The 19,024-nt window shown below is 43.3% G+C and overlaps 1 pseudogene; it reads right to left on the minus strand.

Moving 5' to 3' along the window:
* Nucleotides 1-1,430: 1,430 nt before the first annotated feature.
* On the minus strand, nucleotides 1,431-15,300 carry LOC130134640 (ABC transporter C family member 9-like; annotated as a pseudogene).
* Between the last annotated feature and the right edge of the window lie 3,724 nt (nucleotides 15,301-19,024).

The raw sequence follows: 19,024 nt of genomic DNA on the forward strand, positions 1-19,024 counted from the left end.
ACGTAATTGTTGGTAACCATTTGTAATCTCTGTTAATAATCGTTTGTAACCTTTGTTAGTAACCATCCGTAACCACTATTTGTAATCATCTGTAACCTCTGTTAGTAACCTTTTGTAACCTCTGTTGATAACCATCAATTGTAGGCTTTACAAACCACTATTGTACTCTTTGGAAGGCCTCCCGACAAATCCATCAACATGTTATTTTTCGATTATCTTTACTTTCCTATTATGCACTTTACTTTTCCTTAATTGTAGTTTTCCGTCCGATTTGCGTCGTCGATTAAATTTCGGCGTGTGTCTCTATCCCAGGTATTGCGTCGTCGACTAAATTATGGCGTTACATCTTTGTGTACGCGTGTGATTGTATTTTCAAGTTTTGTCGTCGATTAAATCCTGGCATTACATCTTTATGTAAGTGTGACTGTATTTTTAAGCTTTGTCGTCGATTAAATTATGGCACGGTTTGTATGTACAGTTCGGTTCGAAGTAAAGCTGTTGATTTCTTGTCTACCTGGATATTTCCTATCCGGAGTCGCCACAGAACCCGATCTCCTCTCATTAAAAACCGAAGGATGACGCTCAATGAATTATATTTCGTCGCGAGAGCAATTCCAGCGAAACACCTGCTAATTGAGGGGATGCATGCGTTGCCACAAACAAAGTAAATGATGTCTTAGTCCCTCATCCCTTTTATGGTCTTGTTTTAGGCCATAAAATTTGACTTCATACTTAAAGACCGGAGTCTGCATACGTGTCTGGATCAGCAAGAATACAATGTAAATTCCATTTTCTACATCATCAAGTGTAAATGATTTCATTCTCCATATGCCTTAGCTCGTGTCTTTACATAGTATATAAGATTAGATTCACAAGTTAGGGATTTACTTATTTAAGATGAGCTTGCTTATATGGACGTACAAAAAGCTATCCTTACTGAATGAGAGGAATTAATGCAAATTTGTTCTACGTTGGATTAGACCTACCAAAATCCACAAGTTTTTGCTGGGATGGGTTTTTCTACAATAATAATTTCTAGTGGAGATTCGTAAGTGTCATATTTTGAGTTGAGAGCTTTGTCTTATTTTTTTGGGAAAATGACACAAACAGTTTCTGAACTTTGATCCAATGTGTAATTTGATCCTTGAACTTTTAATTTGTTCAATGTAGTCCTTAAACTTTAGCCTAATGTTTAATTTGGTCCCTAAACTTTTGGTACATATTCAATTTAATCCTTGAACTATATGAACTTTTGGTACATATTCAATAGTTTTTGAATTGCTTGAGACGATGCTAGTGTCACATCGGACAAAGAATAGAAGTGGAAGGGATGTCCTTACATTATTAACTGGCCTTGTCAACTCTTTGATTGAACTGCTTTGAAGAATTTGATTCAGATTCTAGATACGGCTATTAGGTTCTTGTTTTTTTTAGAGTATGACCATGACCAACACCATTTCCTGTAGGAAATGATGAATCTAGCATTTAAAATACTAAAATACGTGGACTATCAATATGCCATTATGCTTCACATGCTTCCAACAAACTGTCCTAGGAAGAATTGTGCGACTTTTGTAAGGAATGATATTACCTGGTACCATATACATATTGCAGTCACCGGAATGAAGATCACAAATACTTCCCATGCTAGCTGCGACATTACTGCAATTGTTCCTAGAAGCTGTATTATGGAGAAAGCACACCAACCTAATGTCCGATATCCAAGTCTAGTGCACTCTGGTCGGTGGATGCCTGCATACAATATGGTTCAACGTCATCATACCAACATCAGCCTTTGTACCTGTCATGTGACCTGGCGTAACTCAATAATATTCGCATGTGTAGAATTTATGATAAGATGGCATGTTAAAAGGGATCGGACTTTTGCAGCAGTTGTGGTGAGTTATTCGGCATTGCAAAATGATCCCATTTTAATTTAATCCAGGAGTGAAATGATTTCAATCTGTCTTTTAGTTCTTTATGTGGAGTTGCTGTTAAATTTTGAAAATTTGAAGAATTTGTCTTGAATGTTTGATAGGGTTCATGCAGAATCCTTAATGAGGGAGTGGGCACTACCTAAACCTGTTTTTCATATCAAGCGAAATTTATATAAAAAACAGGTTTTATTTGTTCAGATTTCTACTGGCACAGGATATACTATTTTAATCTGAGTATCGTGTAAGTTAATCTTTGACAGTTGCAGATAAGCAAATACATGTCCCTGTTCAACTGCTCATGTCTGATTTTGTGGTTGCTTATACCCTTGAATTTAGATATGCTTCTCAAGAGACTGGAAGGATGGAAAAAATAAATAATAATTACGCTTGCTATCACTTTTGATGTTCATGTATAATGACAAACTTAAAACTTGAAATGCAGGAGCAATATCTTGCTCACCCGGTTTAAAATTCTTCCAGTTGGGGTTGAGTCGAAAAATACCATCGGCGCCCGCGTTACACTGTGAAGCATTTTTGTGAATAGCGTCTATGCTGTCCATAGACCTGCTACTGCAAGAACCATTGCTCGAAGAAGTACGCAGAGTGAACTTCCAACAGCAAGCGGTACGTAAACAAGCAGGATGATATCCATTTTATACACTAGTTCAGTATCACTTGTTGGAGGAAAAACCCATGCCATCCAATAATTACTGGCTACTTGAAGTAGCTGAAATGAGAACTGATCCAGGAGAATTATCGGGATTAGTGCGCCACCCTTCACTGTTGTTAGGTAGGACCAGTAAACTTCTTTTCCAATGCTTCCTTTTTCTCGTTCTTCATCGTGCACCAGTCTCCCTTCCTTCTCTGATATCTCTAAGGATAGATCATGCTCAGAGTCATGCTTTCTTGGTTGAATTTCAGCTTTAGAATCGAAGTCTTTGTTAGATTCGCGATCAGCTGTTGGGTCCTGAGTTGTTCTGCTTGAATTTCAACTTTGATTATTGACTCGAGGGCTTCACTATGAGCACCCACCAACACTTCAAATCCTGTATTCTGTTTTAAGAGATCTTCAAACTTGCCAACCTGTGCTATTCTTCCATCCCGCATCACCTGTTGATGTCAGATCCACAGTAGCATTATAAACATATGAGCTTAGACATCGCTTAACTGAAGCAAAAGATAAAAGTTCCATACCATGATCTCTGGACTCTCAGATTCTCATGGGTGAGTTAATTGTTAAAATCTTACTTCTCAGAGTTATTTTCAGAATATGTCTGTCTATTTTAATTAGATATCTGTTTTTCCTGAACATTTGCTGTGGTCAAATGGAGAATCACTTTTGTGAAGTTCACTTACCAGAATGAGATCTGCTGCTGGAAGAAATTCGACTTGGTGGGTCACATAGAGTATTGTCTTGTCTTTGAGCATTCCCATCAGGCAATCCTACAAGGAATAAACTCTAAATGCAAATTTTTGTCGTAAAGCATGTGAGACGTAGTACTAGGATCTGATTTTGATATCCATCATCATATCATTATTCTCGCAAGAGAGTGTAAATACTTACTGCAAAAAGTTGTGTGCCCATATGAGCATCCACTGCACTGAAAGGGTCATCGAGCAGATATATATCAACATCTGGTAAACCGCACGTGCAATTTGTATCCTTTGCTTTTGCGCTCCACTCATGTTGATGCCTCTTTCTCCAATCTCCATGAGATCGCTCGCTGAGAACAGCTCGAAATCCTTAATCAAAGCACATGACTTGACTGTTCGGTCATACTTGTCAGGATCATACGGATTTCCAAAAAGAATATTATCCCTTATATTCCCTGTCAGTATCCAAGGAGACTGGAACATAAGCTTTTGTACCACTGATTTTGACTTGGCCAGAGAGCTTCTCTATTTCTCCTAGGACGCATGATAAAAGGTTTGACTTCCCTGATCCTACTGTCCCACGGATCGCCACCTTCATGCCCCTTTTAACTTTCACCTCGATATTGCTCAGAGTCGGTGTAATCAAGTCAGGATTCCAGCTGTATGTTGCATTGATAATCTCTATATCAAACTGTGCTTGATTCTTTGGAATATATTCGATTGCATCCTGTTGAATTTCGTCTTCTTGCAGGTAAGAAGCAACTCTGTCCGCTGAAACTTTACCTTGTGCAATTACATTGAGCAAGTCTGGTAGACTAATTATGGGATCTTGTAACATTCAGAAAGTGGCCAGGGCTGCCAAGACTCTTCCAGCAGTAAGTTGAATGCCCATTAGCAAACACGCGCCAAAAGTCACAAGGGAGATGAATGGCGGTGAACCCCAGAAGATGAAACCTGATAGTTCTCCCAGTCTTTGCGACTTCCATAACCACTCGTACTCTATTTTCTTCAAGCTCTCTAGTTTGTTGAGGAACTGATTGTCCCAAGCTTGAAGTTTTATGGTTTTCATGTTTCGAAGAACCTCTGATGTGGATTTCATCCTGCTGTCTTTAGCTTCCATGATCTTGGACTGGTATCTTTGCTGAGTTCTCATTAGAGGTATATTGGAAGCCATCACAGTCCACGTTGCCGCTAGCGCAGCGACAGACCCTAAACCTAGATTAATATGCAAAATGTACATAGCTAATGAGATTTGTATGGGTAACATCCATACAGTGTCTAAGTACCAGATGAGATGTAACAGCCCGAATTTCGATGTAATTTCGAGATTAATAAAATTGACAATATTTCGCATTTCATTTTAATAAGTCTCGCCTAGAGCTGATCACTCTCGGGATACTAACCAATAGGGTAAGGCTAATTAGAAAGCGGTACGTGGACCAAGGATTCGATCGCGAAGCGGACACCAATCACGAGAAATGATGAGAGAATATTATGAACCAATGTGGATCGATCTTAGGAAAAATAACGGATTTGGTTCGGCCAAGGCCAACGATGTACAATCGGATCGCAGGTGATTCTGCATGACCGAGAGTGCACGTGGCCAACCAGTCCTGAACTTAAACCGGACGATCGTGACCTCTGGGATTGGTGATAATTTCTCATTCTTTCAATGATCAGGACCGTCATGACTCGGATAACCCTAAGTCGATACGCGTAACCTCTATACAGCCGCCCGTTAGTGAGAGACCCTGAAATTAGAAATCGAGCGAGTTTTGGTCACGAAATTGGACCCGGACTTTGATACCGATTTTCGAAGGCTTGCACGACTATTTTCACGATTCTGATGTCATATTATATGGGCCACATACGTTTGGAGTTAGTCCGGTCGAAAAATGGAATTTCGACCCAGAAGTCAAAAATTACGATTTTGCCCCTCTGGGTGCCGATGTTGATTTTTGTGCCCGTATGAGGTTATTTTTCGCGGCCAATGTCATTTTAGGGTGGCCACGCACATTTAGAGCGGTTTCGGTCAAAAATTGGAATTTTGGCTCGGAAGTGAAAAATAATATTATTTTATTCCCAAAACTTGGCAGTCGATTTTCGAGGGCTTAGAGGGCTGTTTTCGCGATTCCGACACCACATTATGTTGGCCACGCACATGGAGGGTTGGTACGGGCGAAAAATGGAACTTCACCCCGGGACTGGAAAAATGACGGTTTTGCCCATGGGCTAATTTTTGGTTCCGAATTTTGGGGGATAATTAAGGAAATTAATTAAAATTGGACTTATCCTAATTATTGCAGCAAAGGACCAAAACGCTCTTGAATTATTGGATAGGATTTAATGGTGGCCCTTGGATGAGGGGCAAAATAGTCATTTTGGGCTAGATTTGTGACACTTGGCACCCTAGCCCCTAAAATTTGACCAAATTAAATCTGTTTCTCTCTCCTCTCACTCTCATTTCGGCCAGAACTTCCTCTCTCCCTCCCGATGACTCTTTCTCTCTCATTTTCCCTCTCGGCTTGGCTTTGCCGGAGCTCACCGCCGGCCACCGGAGCGCCGCCGCAGGCCACCGTGCCTCCCCGTCGACCACCTCAGTCCTCAGCTTCAGCCTTGCCTCTGTCCGACCCCTTTCTCTCTCCCTTTCTCTCTCTTTCTCTCCCTTTTTCTCTCCCGGGTTAGCACCGCTGCCGTCGCCGGGAACGCTGCCGCCGGTTCCACTGTTCACCAGTGATCGGCCGCCGTTCCTCGTCGTCGTGACCTTGGATTAAGTGAGTAAAATTCCTAAACCGGGATTAGAACTGATAGTGCATTTTTCTGGACTGGTTTAGAAATACTAGTGCATGCTTAAAGGAATTAGTGTACCGATTGGTAGGAATTATTATCAGGTAAAATGTAGTGGATCAATGAGAATTTATTGGGGAAAGTAATTGGATTGATTGGCCAATTTAGGAGCCCATTGGTGGAATTGCCGGGTGTCACGCCCCGAACCCCATCGAGCTCGCGACATCCCCTGCTCCGGTCGAAATGATGCGACGTCCCAGGAACGTCGCCGACCCAACCCAAACATCAGAGCCACATGCGGAAGCGAATAATAAAACCCCGGACAAATAATGACGACAACGGGGTAGAACAACAGAACAATCCAGCAACCACATATTCATACATCATATTACAGGCATAATTAACAAACTAGCATCCGAAATCACCGTCAACAAAATATCAGGGTCTGGTTAACTTAACTTCCCTATGGGTCAACCCGATTTACACAACCCCCAAAAATCTTAAGGAAAAACCTAAGGATCGCCCTCCTCCAGTCTGCTTCTGAATATCTGGCTTGAATTTCTGGAACTCACCTGTAGCTCCACTGGGCACCAACAGTAGCTCCCCGGACTTCCAAAAAGAAAAGGCGCACTTCCCGGGTTTAGGGCCGGGGGTCTGAAAGTGGCGGTTATACAACCGTGAGACGAATCTCAATAAGTGTACAACCCCAAACCCCATGTAGGCACTCACGTACCGCCAGACGAAAACACACATAACACACAACCATCGGCCAAACTAACAATCACATACGACCCTACCTGGAACCCATCACACACGTTCCTGCACGTTAGACAATAACACAACCAACACATCACAGCAAGGAATCACAGACGCGCGCGTGCCTTAATTATAAGACAGAAACCACTTGGGCACGTCCCATACCGTGCCTAGCAGTTTCTACTCCATAATTAAGCATCACATCACGCGATACAAACATACTCGCACGCTACTCACACCATGCGTCACTTTCCACAATCCTCTCGCTTGTCTTGCCAAATCCCACTCATTTTCTACCTTTCCACCACTATCGCGCCCGCGTAAAACGCATCAGGCCAACGGTCTTCTGACCTCGTCAGGCATCGTCACCCCGTCGGGCCGGGCATCATTACCTCGTCAGGGACGGCATCGTCCCGCGTAAACGTACACGCCTCAGGACGGAATCCTACACACACTTTCCTTCTACCGCGCCCGTGTAAAACGCATCAGGCCAACGGTCTTCTGACCACGTCAGGCATCGACACCCCGTCGGGCCGGGCATCGTCACCTCGTCAAGGACGGCATCATCCCGCGTAAACGTACACGCCTCAGGACGGACCTTTTCAACCAAACCACATTTCCGTACCCTCGTTCCACTCAAACCACACTTACACACAACCAGCACACGCACGGCCAAACATATACGCCTCACACATACATAGCCACGCACCAAATTCACATCTCACGTACACTTCACAAACACGCATTCTCATCACACGAACACCACATGATCACCCACACTCGGCACACGAACTCAATGTACATTCACATGTCCATGCCACCACACCTCACAGCCACACACACGGCATAGCACCGCATCACATTCGGCCCAAGCACAAACTAGAACAAGCCAATGACCGCAAACTACACAATTAATCCGATAAACCCAATCAAGCCAATACATTTCCAATTAATCACCCATTTAATTCCCAATCGATCCTCGACATCACAGCCCTAACTCAGCATTCCTAAACCTCGAATTTCGTCGCCCAATCAGCCCGCAACCTCCAAACATTCAACCCCTAATTTAGTCCCGAAGACAGCCACGAAACAGCCACAAACAGTCCCTAAAATCACTAAACCGAACTTCAAACGAGTCTAGAAATACCCGAGGTCCTAAATGACATTTGGGGAAAATACTTACCCAAAAAGGCGAGACAGAACGGGGCTGGAACGGGCCGGGACAGTGGCAGCAACGGGAGCAGCGTCGCCGGCGATGTACGGACGGTGTGAACAGTGTACCCCGTACGGGGACGCGGTGAACAGTACCGCCCCCCGTACGGACACTGTACGGACAGGCTGGGACGGTGGCCGGCGAGGTGCCGGTGACAGCCGCGGCGTCCGTACGGTCCAACAGGTGAATGGTGATCCATACGGGGACGGTGAACAGCACTGCACGGACACCGTACGGATCTGTGGCTGGACGGCGACGTACGGCGAGGCCGGGACGGCCGGGTGTCGACGGAACGGGCGATCGGAGCTCCGGCGAAGCTCCTGGCGGCACTCGTTTGCAGATCGGAAAGAGAAAAGGAGAAAAACAAGGCTGTTTTGGACAAAAACCGGGGCTGTGATGGCTGCACAGAGGTGGAAATGGTTGATGGTGGTGCTGGCTTGGTGGGGACAGCTCCGGCCTGCATCGTTCGCGTGAATGGGAAGATCTGGAAATGGCGTAAACGGGACTAGCAACCGTAAACGTGAAGAAGAAGAGGAAAATTCTGGGAAAAAAAATGGTTGAATGCTTCTGTACGTGAGAGAGAGAGAGAGAGAGAGAGAGAGAGAGAGAGAGAGAGAGAGATATCTGGTCAAACATTATAGATTAGGGTGCCAAGTGTCAAAAATCCAAAGCCTTGGACACTTTTGCCCCTAATCCAAAGGCTCATATTTGTTCTAATCCATAAAAGCAAGGGTAGAATGGTCATTTGCTCTTAACCATGGTTGACCAGACCTGAGTTAAGCCTAACTCACCTTGGTTAATCCCAAAATTAAATCCAAATTTCGGAATTAATTAAAAATGGCCTAGGGGTATTTTCGTAATTTTCCGATCCCGAACCGAAATTCCAATTTTCGCACATACGTGTTCCATATGTGCGTGGCCAACATAATATGGCGTCGGAATCGCGAAATTCATCGCGCAAGCCCTCGAAAATCCACGTCAAAGTTTCGGGAATAAAATAATATTATTTTCCCAATTTTTGTCGAAATTCCAATTTTTGGCCAAAAACACTCTGAATGTGCGTGGCCACCCCAAATTGACCTTGGCCGCGAAAAATAACCTCAAACGGCCTCAAAATCCAACATCGGTGTCCACAGGGGCAAAATCGTAATTTTCCCGGTCCCGAACCGAAATCCATTTTTTTGCAGAAATGGTTGGCCCCAAGGTTGGCCAAGCCAAAAACTTCATCGGCCGTCCAAAATTGTCACTTTCAAAATTCTCGATTCCCGGGCCCGAATTCCAAGAAATGACTAAAATCGAGCAATCGCAACTTTAGCTTATCTCTGGCTAACGGGTGGCTCTCTGGAATTACGCGCTCTCGACCCGTGACCGACACTAAGTCAAATCACGTTTAAGTTTGCTCGAACCAAGGCGACCTCGATTGTCATATAATTGCGAGGGTCTGTCACTAGTGCCCTTTGGACACGATCAATCAAATAGATCGGTTTCGGTTGGCTCAAAACATTCCCTCGTCAATCCATATGGTCGAAGATCGAACCCAGGTCAAGTTCTTTGGTTGTGCGAACTCAATCCCGTAACGGCCCTACCCCTAAGGTTAGCATCCCGTGAATGCGCATTTCCGGGTGAGACCTCACTATAGTGCATTGGTCAAATTCATTTCTTAAATCCCGGGAAAAGGATTGAAAATTCAGACTGTTACACCGGGTATGTCCGGGTTGACTGATTGTATGTAATTCGTGCTTAATTGTGATTGATTGAGTACTGCTATGTCGCATGTTGTGTGACTAATTTTTGTGGAGTGCGACTGGCCACTGTCTGGCTTGAAATTAATTGTTGATTTGTGAACTGCACGTTAGGCCACACAGTATTAATTGGGCCAATTGGGCACTTGTTGTGACATTGAGTGTTTGAATTCTATTGGTGCTCGTGATGCATTGCATTGCATAACATGGACACGCATTGTGTATGCCAAGAGTGAGGCATGTGGTGAAATTGTGCGAGAATGCGTGCCCGCCATGAGCATGTGATCACCTAAAATGCCCTGAAGCGTGTTACGCGGGGTTCAGATAATAATTGATTGTGTGATCACCTAAGGACCTTCGGGTTGTGACCTTCGGGTCGATACCGTCCTCATGCAAGTTGAAGCAGGACGATGCCCGGTACGTCCGGAAGATGACCATTCTCATGCACTTTGAAGCAGGCTCTGGTTCGTAAGGAGATCAGTGTTGCGCCTCATGCACTTTGAAGCAGGCTAGAGACACTGGGCCAGATCGGTTGCTGCGCCTCATGCACTTTGAAGCAGGCTAGACGCACCGGGTCGTGAATGTTGTTGACTCGAGTCGTAATAAATAATAAATCGGGCGATTGCCAGTGTGCCAATGTGGGCCGGGAGATGCACATAACATGTCGACGACATTTGCATGCATGAACATGCATGGACTGGCATGCGAGTATGTGAGACTCGGTGCATGAGCATGTGATTGGCGTACGTGTAATAATGTGTGCCACGTATGTGCCGTGATTATTATATATTGAACTGTCTAACCTGCAGGGTTAGAGAATTGTTTGATTGTTGTTGCATTATGGTTTCAAATATTTGTGTCCGGTCAGGAGATTGCATGCTAGCCTAGCCTAGGTTTAGGGGTTGAACTCACTGAGATTCGTCTCACGGTTGTGTAAACCGAAACTTTTCAGACCCTCAGCCGTAAAGATGCCGAATCCGCCACTTTTTGGAATACCTGTACAGATACACCAGTATACCAATACCTACCCCGCAGGAAATGGGGAATCATATGTAAGATACCGGTCCGTGGTGTTTATAAACGTGGGAGAGTATTTTCATCAGACTCAGGAGTACGTAGCCTGGTGCTTGCGAGATGCAGACGGAAACCTAGGGCAACCCCTTAGGACTTTTCATGTGCCGGTCGACCAAGATGGATTGATGATTCCACGGATGGCTGATGGTGAGATAGTCAATCCTCAGGATGTGTATGACGTAGACGGCGTGGATGAGCCCATGCATGGGGAGCCTCAAGTAATCGCCGAAGATCCTGATCAGCTCAAAGACGAAGAAGAGGAATTTGAAGACATGAACATAGATGATGAGGAAGAAATTGGAGAGGTCGCCGAGGTAGGGTCCGATGTGGAGATAGGAGCCGAGGAAGATGACGAGTTAGGTCTTTATCTGGACCCAGAGTTAGAGCTAGATTCGGAGGACGAGATGATCGCAGCCGAGGATGAGCGAGCACAGGCCATGGATTCGGAGGAGTCAGGCTCTAACGAGGATGCCTCCAACGAGTTGCCAGATGATTCTACCGAGTCGTCCGACCCTGATTGGAAGCCCTAGGGTCGCCCTGTGTCCTTAGCTAGTAGCGAGGGCCGCTACTTTTTGAACTGTAGCCCTCTTCCCAAGTTTTAGCCTGACCTCCCTAGCCGCTTACCACTTTTTGACCAAGTGGCTACTGAACGTGTGTACATTTTTGTTTGTACTTGTAAATATTGTATAAATGGTTTTTAATAGTAATATAAATATGTAATTATTTTATACGAGGTTTTGATGTATAGCTATCCTTGGCTCATATTGTAGTTGTCTGGGTTTGTTTATTTAATGCTTCTGCTTGTGCTTGATCTCTGTTTTGGGCGTGGGTCGGCGACGCTTCCTGGGAGCGTTGCTCTATAATCGATCAGTACATGGGATGTTCGTGCTACGAGGGGTTCGGGGCGTGACATGAGAAGTGCGATTCTCTGGACATCCACGCTCATGTAGTTGATGACCTCTCCACTGGTGTGACTTTGGCGAGATTGGCCTGACAGAACTAGTCCCTTCTTGTACATATGTGATATCAGAGCAACTCTAAGCCGACGGCCTAGTTGGTGTGCTCTGAAAATCCACTGTCTCTGTGCTATAGTCTCAACCATTTTAGGGTCCGTTTGGTTCGGCTTTTCAAATGCAACTTGGGGAAATGCAAATACCTTTAGGTGAAAGCCACTGGGGAAATGCAAATGGTGTTTGGTAAAAAAAAATTTGTAAAACTACTTTGGCCTAAATAGTGTTTGGTAAATTTTTTTTTGCAAGGGGCTTTGGCAATTTTTATTCTTAATATTCCGATTTTGCCCCTATTACTATTCATCTTCTTCACCGGCGAGGGTGGCCGGCGAGGGCGGATCTGGCCGGTGAAGGCCCGGCGAGGGGCCGACGAGGTCGCCTGACCTAGGCGACGGCCGCCTGGGGTCGGGCGACCGCCCAGGCGGCGCCGTCGCCTGGAGTCGCGCGACCCAGGGACCGCCATACCCGAGGTCGCGCGACCCGGGCGACGGCGCTGGGCGGTCGCCCGACCCGGGCGGTCGTCGCTGGGTCGAGCGACCTCGCCGGCCCCGTCGCCGGCCAGATCCGCCCTCGCCGGCCCTTCGCCGGCCACCCTCGCCGGCCACGTGAAGAAGATGAACAGTGACAGGACAAAACCGGAAAATTGAAATTTGAGTGAGGGCAATTTGGGAAGGAAAAATAGGCTTCAGCATTCCAATGGCATTCCAAATGCTGGCTTTCGGCTTTCCGAGTCCGGAAAGCCGAACCAAACGGTTCAGCATTTTGGGAAGGGGCTTTCGAGGCCGAAAGCCCCTTCCCAAAGCTGAACCAAACGGGGCCTTAGCACCTAGAAAGGCTAATGCTAGAATATAGCCACTCGCCAAGCTCCTGCTTTTCTTGTCAGTTAGGAAATTGACAAAGTCGTCTATGAGGTATGGACCAATATATGATGCTCCGGCATTTACTACAGCAAAAAGTGCATTGATTGCTGCTTTCTTTCTAATGAAAAAGAAGATTGCTTTGTAGATGGATGGATTTTTGGCTCCCTCTTTATCCTTGACTTGCTTTAGGCAGTCACTAAAAGAATGGGAATTAAATGCCGCAGAATCCTTGATGTCTAGATCAGGCACATCATTTTGCTCAAGGGGCTTCTTGATCCCCACCGCGAATAATGGGTTCAGCCGAGAGAAGGTAATGAGTTGCAAGAGGGTAGCTTTCCCATATAAAGATTCCCTTTCGGATTCTGAATGTTTCTCGACGTTTTCAGAAAGAAGTGGTTCCCTCATGCCATTGGCATTCGAGAAGACCATGCCTGTCTTCCCACAAATGGAAATGCTGAACAGTCCAGTGGAGGCTAGCAGACACATGAAGTTCGCGAAGTCTCGTGTCCTTTAGTGGCTGTGGTACGAAATTATATAGTTGATGTCGAGAGTTGTGCAAAAAACAGATAAGAGGAAATTGCACATCCACCATGCCCTTAGAATCCATGAGAACTTTGTATACTTCTCTCTACGTATCTTGTACAGTACTATGAGTGTTACTGCCCAGAATACTATTTGCATGATCTTCGATGAAAATGCTTGAGTTTTAGAACGACATGTGGTGTCGTTGCCATTGACCGCATCGACAGCATTACTAAATGGGTCCCCAGTACAAAAGCTGTGCAGACAATGCTGGATTGGTTACCAATCAGGTGTCTATCTGTTGCCTGATCCGTAGTGTTGCTCCAATTTCCCAGAAGGCGCACTAATTTCTCCAAGGAAACTAGTAGAAGGGTTCCAAGGAAGCCGAGTTGCAAAATGATGCTGACTTGCTCCCTCAGGCAAGGTAAGTTCATCTTCGGCCTGCTCACTGAAGTTCATGAAGAATCTGCGATTCTGTTTCACAAAGAAACACAGGGTTAAGCTCACATTGCGAACTTTATTACTATGCTAAATTAACTCTGCATAATTAGCAAACAGAAGAGCTCTTTGTTTCATCCACAATGAAACCGGCGATGCTTGGTCCACCATTGTTGTGTTCTAGCTTGTAAGGACTAATTGACATTCCTACTCTGCAGTTGGAATTTGCATACATAATAAGAAGACAGGTTGTGGTTGCGGCGTAGTCAGTGTTTTTCAAAGACGCGGAACAGTAATTTTCACGATTTTGGCTTTCCTGTCGTGTATGCGGTTGTAAAACAATACAGACACACAAAAGAGGACTGTTAAATGAGGAACTGTATCTTTGGTTCCTTCCATGTCAGGCTTGTCTCCAGGAATCATTTGAATTGAGAGTATACACTGCTAGTGTATCTATCATTCATTAGCATATAAATATCGTTTTTCGCTTTCTTTCTTTCAATTTTTCAAAGAACTACTTACTCTCATCTGCAGACAGGCATGGCTACACAAGAACATGCCTAATGACCTCTTCAAAACGCGGTCCTAGAAACAGCCTCCTTTGTACAAAAACTTTAGTATGACATAGACTGACGTACCATCGAACTCAACCAGGAAAATTAAAATTTCAAGGGCGAGAGACTTACCACGAGATCCGAGTTCGATCCCTAGGACGGCCATCCCAACTAGAGAGAAGAAAGACACTGAATTCACCTGAAATTCTCTCCCAAAACAAACAACACTGCTTTTGGTGCTTACTGAATAGAATACAGGCTGGTCTGTGCTGTGCAGTTGTTTTTTAAGTGAATCCTCTATTCCAAACTTTTCTCAGCAAATCATTGAATGTATACCTGAGGCAACATGGTGTAGCGTTTTATAAGATATTACCGACAGTTCCGAAGTAATTAACTTACCAAAACAGTGGTGGTCCAGGTTCGTCCAAGTTTTGGTCGGGCCAAATCTAAAATTTCCATAATCATTCCACTCGTACGATGCAATAGTGATGAAATCGACAAATGACCCACAAGGGCGAACTTGTATATATGCTTGTCACTTAGAGCATCGTGCAATATTTGCGTCAATGGGGGCACATGAACCGAATGGATCACAACCATTAAAAGGCGTAAATCTAGTATGAAATCCGCATAATTTAAGGTTGAGAATTCTTGGATTAATGTCGGAACATGCGAACGGTAGGATGATTTAGTGAAATAAAACTTGGTAGCAAAAAACAAAAAAGACTCTGAATAGGGTAAAAATAATCAAAGCTTTCCCAAATTTGATTGATTACTTGGAAGTTACATCGATAAGTTCGAAATTTCAGGCCAATGTTGGAAGGTGTTACATATACTTCTGGCCATCGTAATGATCTTGAAAGTGTCCATATTCCATTGCAAACAAAATTCCGGCGTACCAATCCCTCTCAGGTACAAAGGATGATAAGGTATATGTTTAATATTTGATTTCTAAGAAATTTCGCGATACGGGTCAATTTTTTATACCTATCTTGTACAAGAAATAGAGGATCTCCGTCTCAAAAATCCCCATCATTTGGACACTCTAAAGCCATATCCGGAATGTTTTGGGGGTAACTCTCGGCTGTTCAAGAGCAGCTGCCTCCGGTGACAAGACCACGAGAAACTATTTTGTGCGTTGTCGGATTCACCGCCCGCCGGCCGATCATATTTAAAGATGCCTCCATGTTTAACTCAAAAGTCAGATTGCATTTCTTGTGAAACAATCACATCTTGTTAGAAGGTGAAGAGACTATAACGTTTCACTTCATCGGCATTGTGCTTGATATGCAAGAGCGTTGCCAAAGCTCAAAACTTAAGACAGCACACAAACGCACACGAACGAACACACATCACAACGAATGAACGTACATATATTCCATGAGGATCCTCTGCTCTGCATGGCGCTGTTGTCATGTCTCGACCACTTATCAACTGTGGATACATACGGAAACGAGGTAAGTATCAACACGATCGACGCATGTTGAGACACCTGTGAGAGATAAAGGATCCACATCCCTACATATTTTCTCTTGAAGTGCAACACAAGCGAACGTGCATGAATAGATGTGAACCCTAATTCTGGGGACAAAGCGATTCATCATTCACAAGCAAACTCGTTGTATATGTAATTTGCTTACTTGCTTCAGTTGCATTGCTTATGCTTAGGCTCATCATGCTCGTAATTGTTAGAAGCGTGAAACGTGAAAGAGAAAAAATTTGAGAGAAGACGGACGTAAAAAACCCTTTCAAAATCTGAAAGGAAAAATTACAGGTCGTAGTATGCAATCTTTTTACTATTAGTATCAGTTTCAAGTTACAACTACAAGAGAAATTGCTTTAATATATGACGGGAGTTTAGGACATATAAAATTACGTGGAAATTACATGCATACCCTTAACAATAAATTCCTCTACCAGACTTTACAAATCCATTAATCTCCGACTTGGAGGCTGATCTTCAGCAATAGTTTTTCATAGTCTTCTCTCGTCTTTGTAAACCAAATTGTCCTAGTGCGGCAGCACCTCCTCATCTTTAACCATAAAGGCCAATTGAAGCAATGCACACCTCAGTTTCGCAGTGTTGATAGCCTGGGTTTACATATCTACTGGGTTCTTCGCACAAAGGATCTTCTTCACAATGTGCCATCATCTATCAACTGACAAATATAATGATACTTCGACTCCATGTTCTTTATCCTTGAGTGAAATGTCGGATTCTTTACAAGACAAATAACATTCTGATTGTCACTGAAAAAAACATTACTATTCTGCTCTTTACCTATCTCTTTAAAAAAAATCTTCAACCAAATCATCTCAAAGCCAGCTTCATAGATTGCAACATACTTTGCTTCAATGGTTAAGAGGGACACACACTTAAGAAGTCTAGACATCCAACTGATTGCACTGCCACCTAAAGTAGAAACGTAACCAAATATGCTTTTCTTGTTATTTATGTCACCACCAAGAATTGCATTGACAAAGCTTTGTATAGTTATATTGGTTTTTTTATAAAACAAAGTGACACGCCTGAAGCGCCTCTAAGGTATTTAATAGCCACTTTATAATTTCTTAAAGCTTTATTCATGGATTAATCAAGTATCTGCTAATAGCTCCTACTACATGAGCTAAGTCTAGTCTGGTACACACCATGTCACACATCAAACTGCCAACAACTAATGCATAAGAAACCTTAGCCATGTACTCCCGCTTCTCATTTGTCTTTTGCGAGTGCTTGTTTGAGAACTTGAAATGACTTCCTAAAGGAGTGTTATAGGGTTTCGTATTCTGAACTTCGAATTTGTCCAACATCTTCTCAATGTACTTTTCTTGAGACAACTTTAGAATTCTTCGGATCTATCTCGTGTTATCCTCATCTTTGAGAATTTGATATGCTGCTCCCAAGTCCTTCATTTGAAAGTCCTTTTGTTAAGGCTAACAATGCCACCTAGAGGGAGTATATACGTTGATTCGCAAAACTTGACAATTTTTGCGGAATAATTCGAGTTAAGTTTGATAGATGCAGGAATATATTGACAATTTTAGATGCAATATGCTTCTATCATATCAATAATCAAATAAGTACGTATACAAATTTTATAGTGATTCGGCTTATTGAGTAACAACTACCATCAGACTGGAATTTACCAGCAATCACTTGAATAATTACAGCGTAGCAAGTGTCGCTTCTACTCAAAACTGATAAATCCGGCTATCAATACTTTTTTTTTTTTTTGATAACCAAGGATCTGCCACCATTCCCCGGGGACGAGCCCGTACAGGTAATCGAGGCGCCTATACCTCGAGAGAGACTAGCCCAGCAACCCACCGCCAGGGCCCCCCACTTAAATTACGGAACCGAGCGGGGATTCGAACCCAGAACCTCTCTAAGGGAAGGAAAGCGCCCACCAACTCGGCCATGCGCAGGTGGGTGGCTATCAATACTTAAGCACCACTATAATACATGTACACTCCTCAAATCACATATTACAATACATAACAACACTCAATAGAGTTGAACACAAGTGAATACAATCATGCTCTTTGTACAAAGAGAATGTGACCGCATTAGTGTTTGTAGCTTTCTCAGTTCTCCATTATTTCCTTCAGCGTGCATCGATTCTCTTATATAGTCTTCAATCTCTAAATTAGTTGTTCGATAATCTTGAATAGTTACAATTAGCTGTTGGAAAATTATGGACACACGCCAGAGATTCGGTTGCCCATACAATCAAATCTTTCTGGTAATGGTGAGGTTTTCCCAAATAGAGTCAGCTATATTAGCCAACAGTCCATTCCTTTGGTCGAGTGAGTGAAATAGGTAACATTGGATCCGATTTAGCTTCAGCTTTTTACTTTGAAATTCTAGACCTTAAAGGTAGTTGTTGATCCTTTTGACTTATAAAATTGGTCAAAGGAACACTTGGGTGTTTTTTTTTTCGAGATTGCATAAATACGTCAAATATAATTTCTTTACAGTTGATATAGTGAACTGATTCTATCAGCAATTCCGTGAGTCCATCCAAGTTTTCCCGCTGGTAATAGACTTACGAACTGCTATCCACGTGGTCTTCCAAAGTTCACTAGTGTTCTAGACTTCACTCAATTGTTCATCTTATTACCTTACATCCAAGTCCTGGTAAACTTTTTGTTTCCCTTATTTGTGCACCCTATCCAGCTTTTATTAGTCTTCTTGCTTTTTACTTCAGATTCCATCAATGGCAATAAAGCATTCCTTATATCAACACAACGTGAAATGAGACAAAGATCTATATTTATCAAATAATAATGTGGGATAGATGGTTTTGTCAATTACAAAATATCATATGAGGTTTTCCTAATAATCTCCCATTTTTATGATGACAAAACTATTTATGAACATGTAGATGTGAAGAACACATATAAGTTGTTTGAGATTTGATATTGCAGTAAAATAAAGTTTGAATTGCTTATTGAACTCGATGAAATAGGAATTAAGAGTCTAAGCGTTCATAAGCAATTGATATAGTCTTCAAGTGTTGATATGAGCAAGAGAATATCGCGAGACAATTGATGGAGTCTAATAAATAGCTTCATAATCTGAAATGAGCTATTCATTGAAGGTTTTAAATGAGCTATTTATTGAAGGTACTAGCGTTTAGATTCATTCCAATATTGCAATGGTCGGTGGTTTATATCGTGTGACTTCTCACCTGACTCCCCCTTCCTAATTTACCTAATCCTTTCCACTTTAGTTCGTGACTTATCTGCATATCAAT

Source organism: Syzygium oleosum, unplaced genomic scaffold (genome assembly GCF_021117445.2).
Source record: "Syzygium oleosum isolate NSW1041296 unplaced genomic scaffold, Sole_v2.1 Sole_v2.14, whole genome shotgun sequence".
Lineage (NCBI taxonomy): Eukaryota > Viridiplantae > Streptophyta > Magnoliopsida > Myrtales > Myrtaceae > Syzygium > Syzygium oleosum.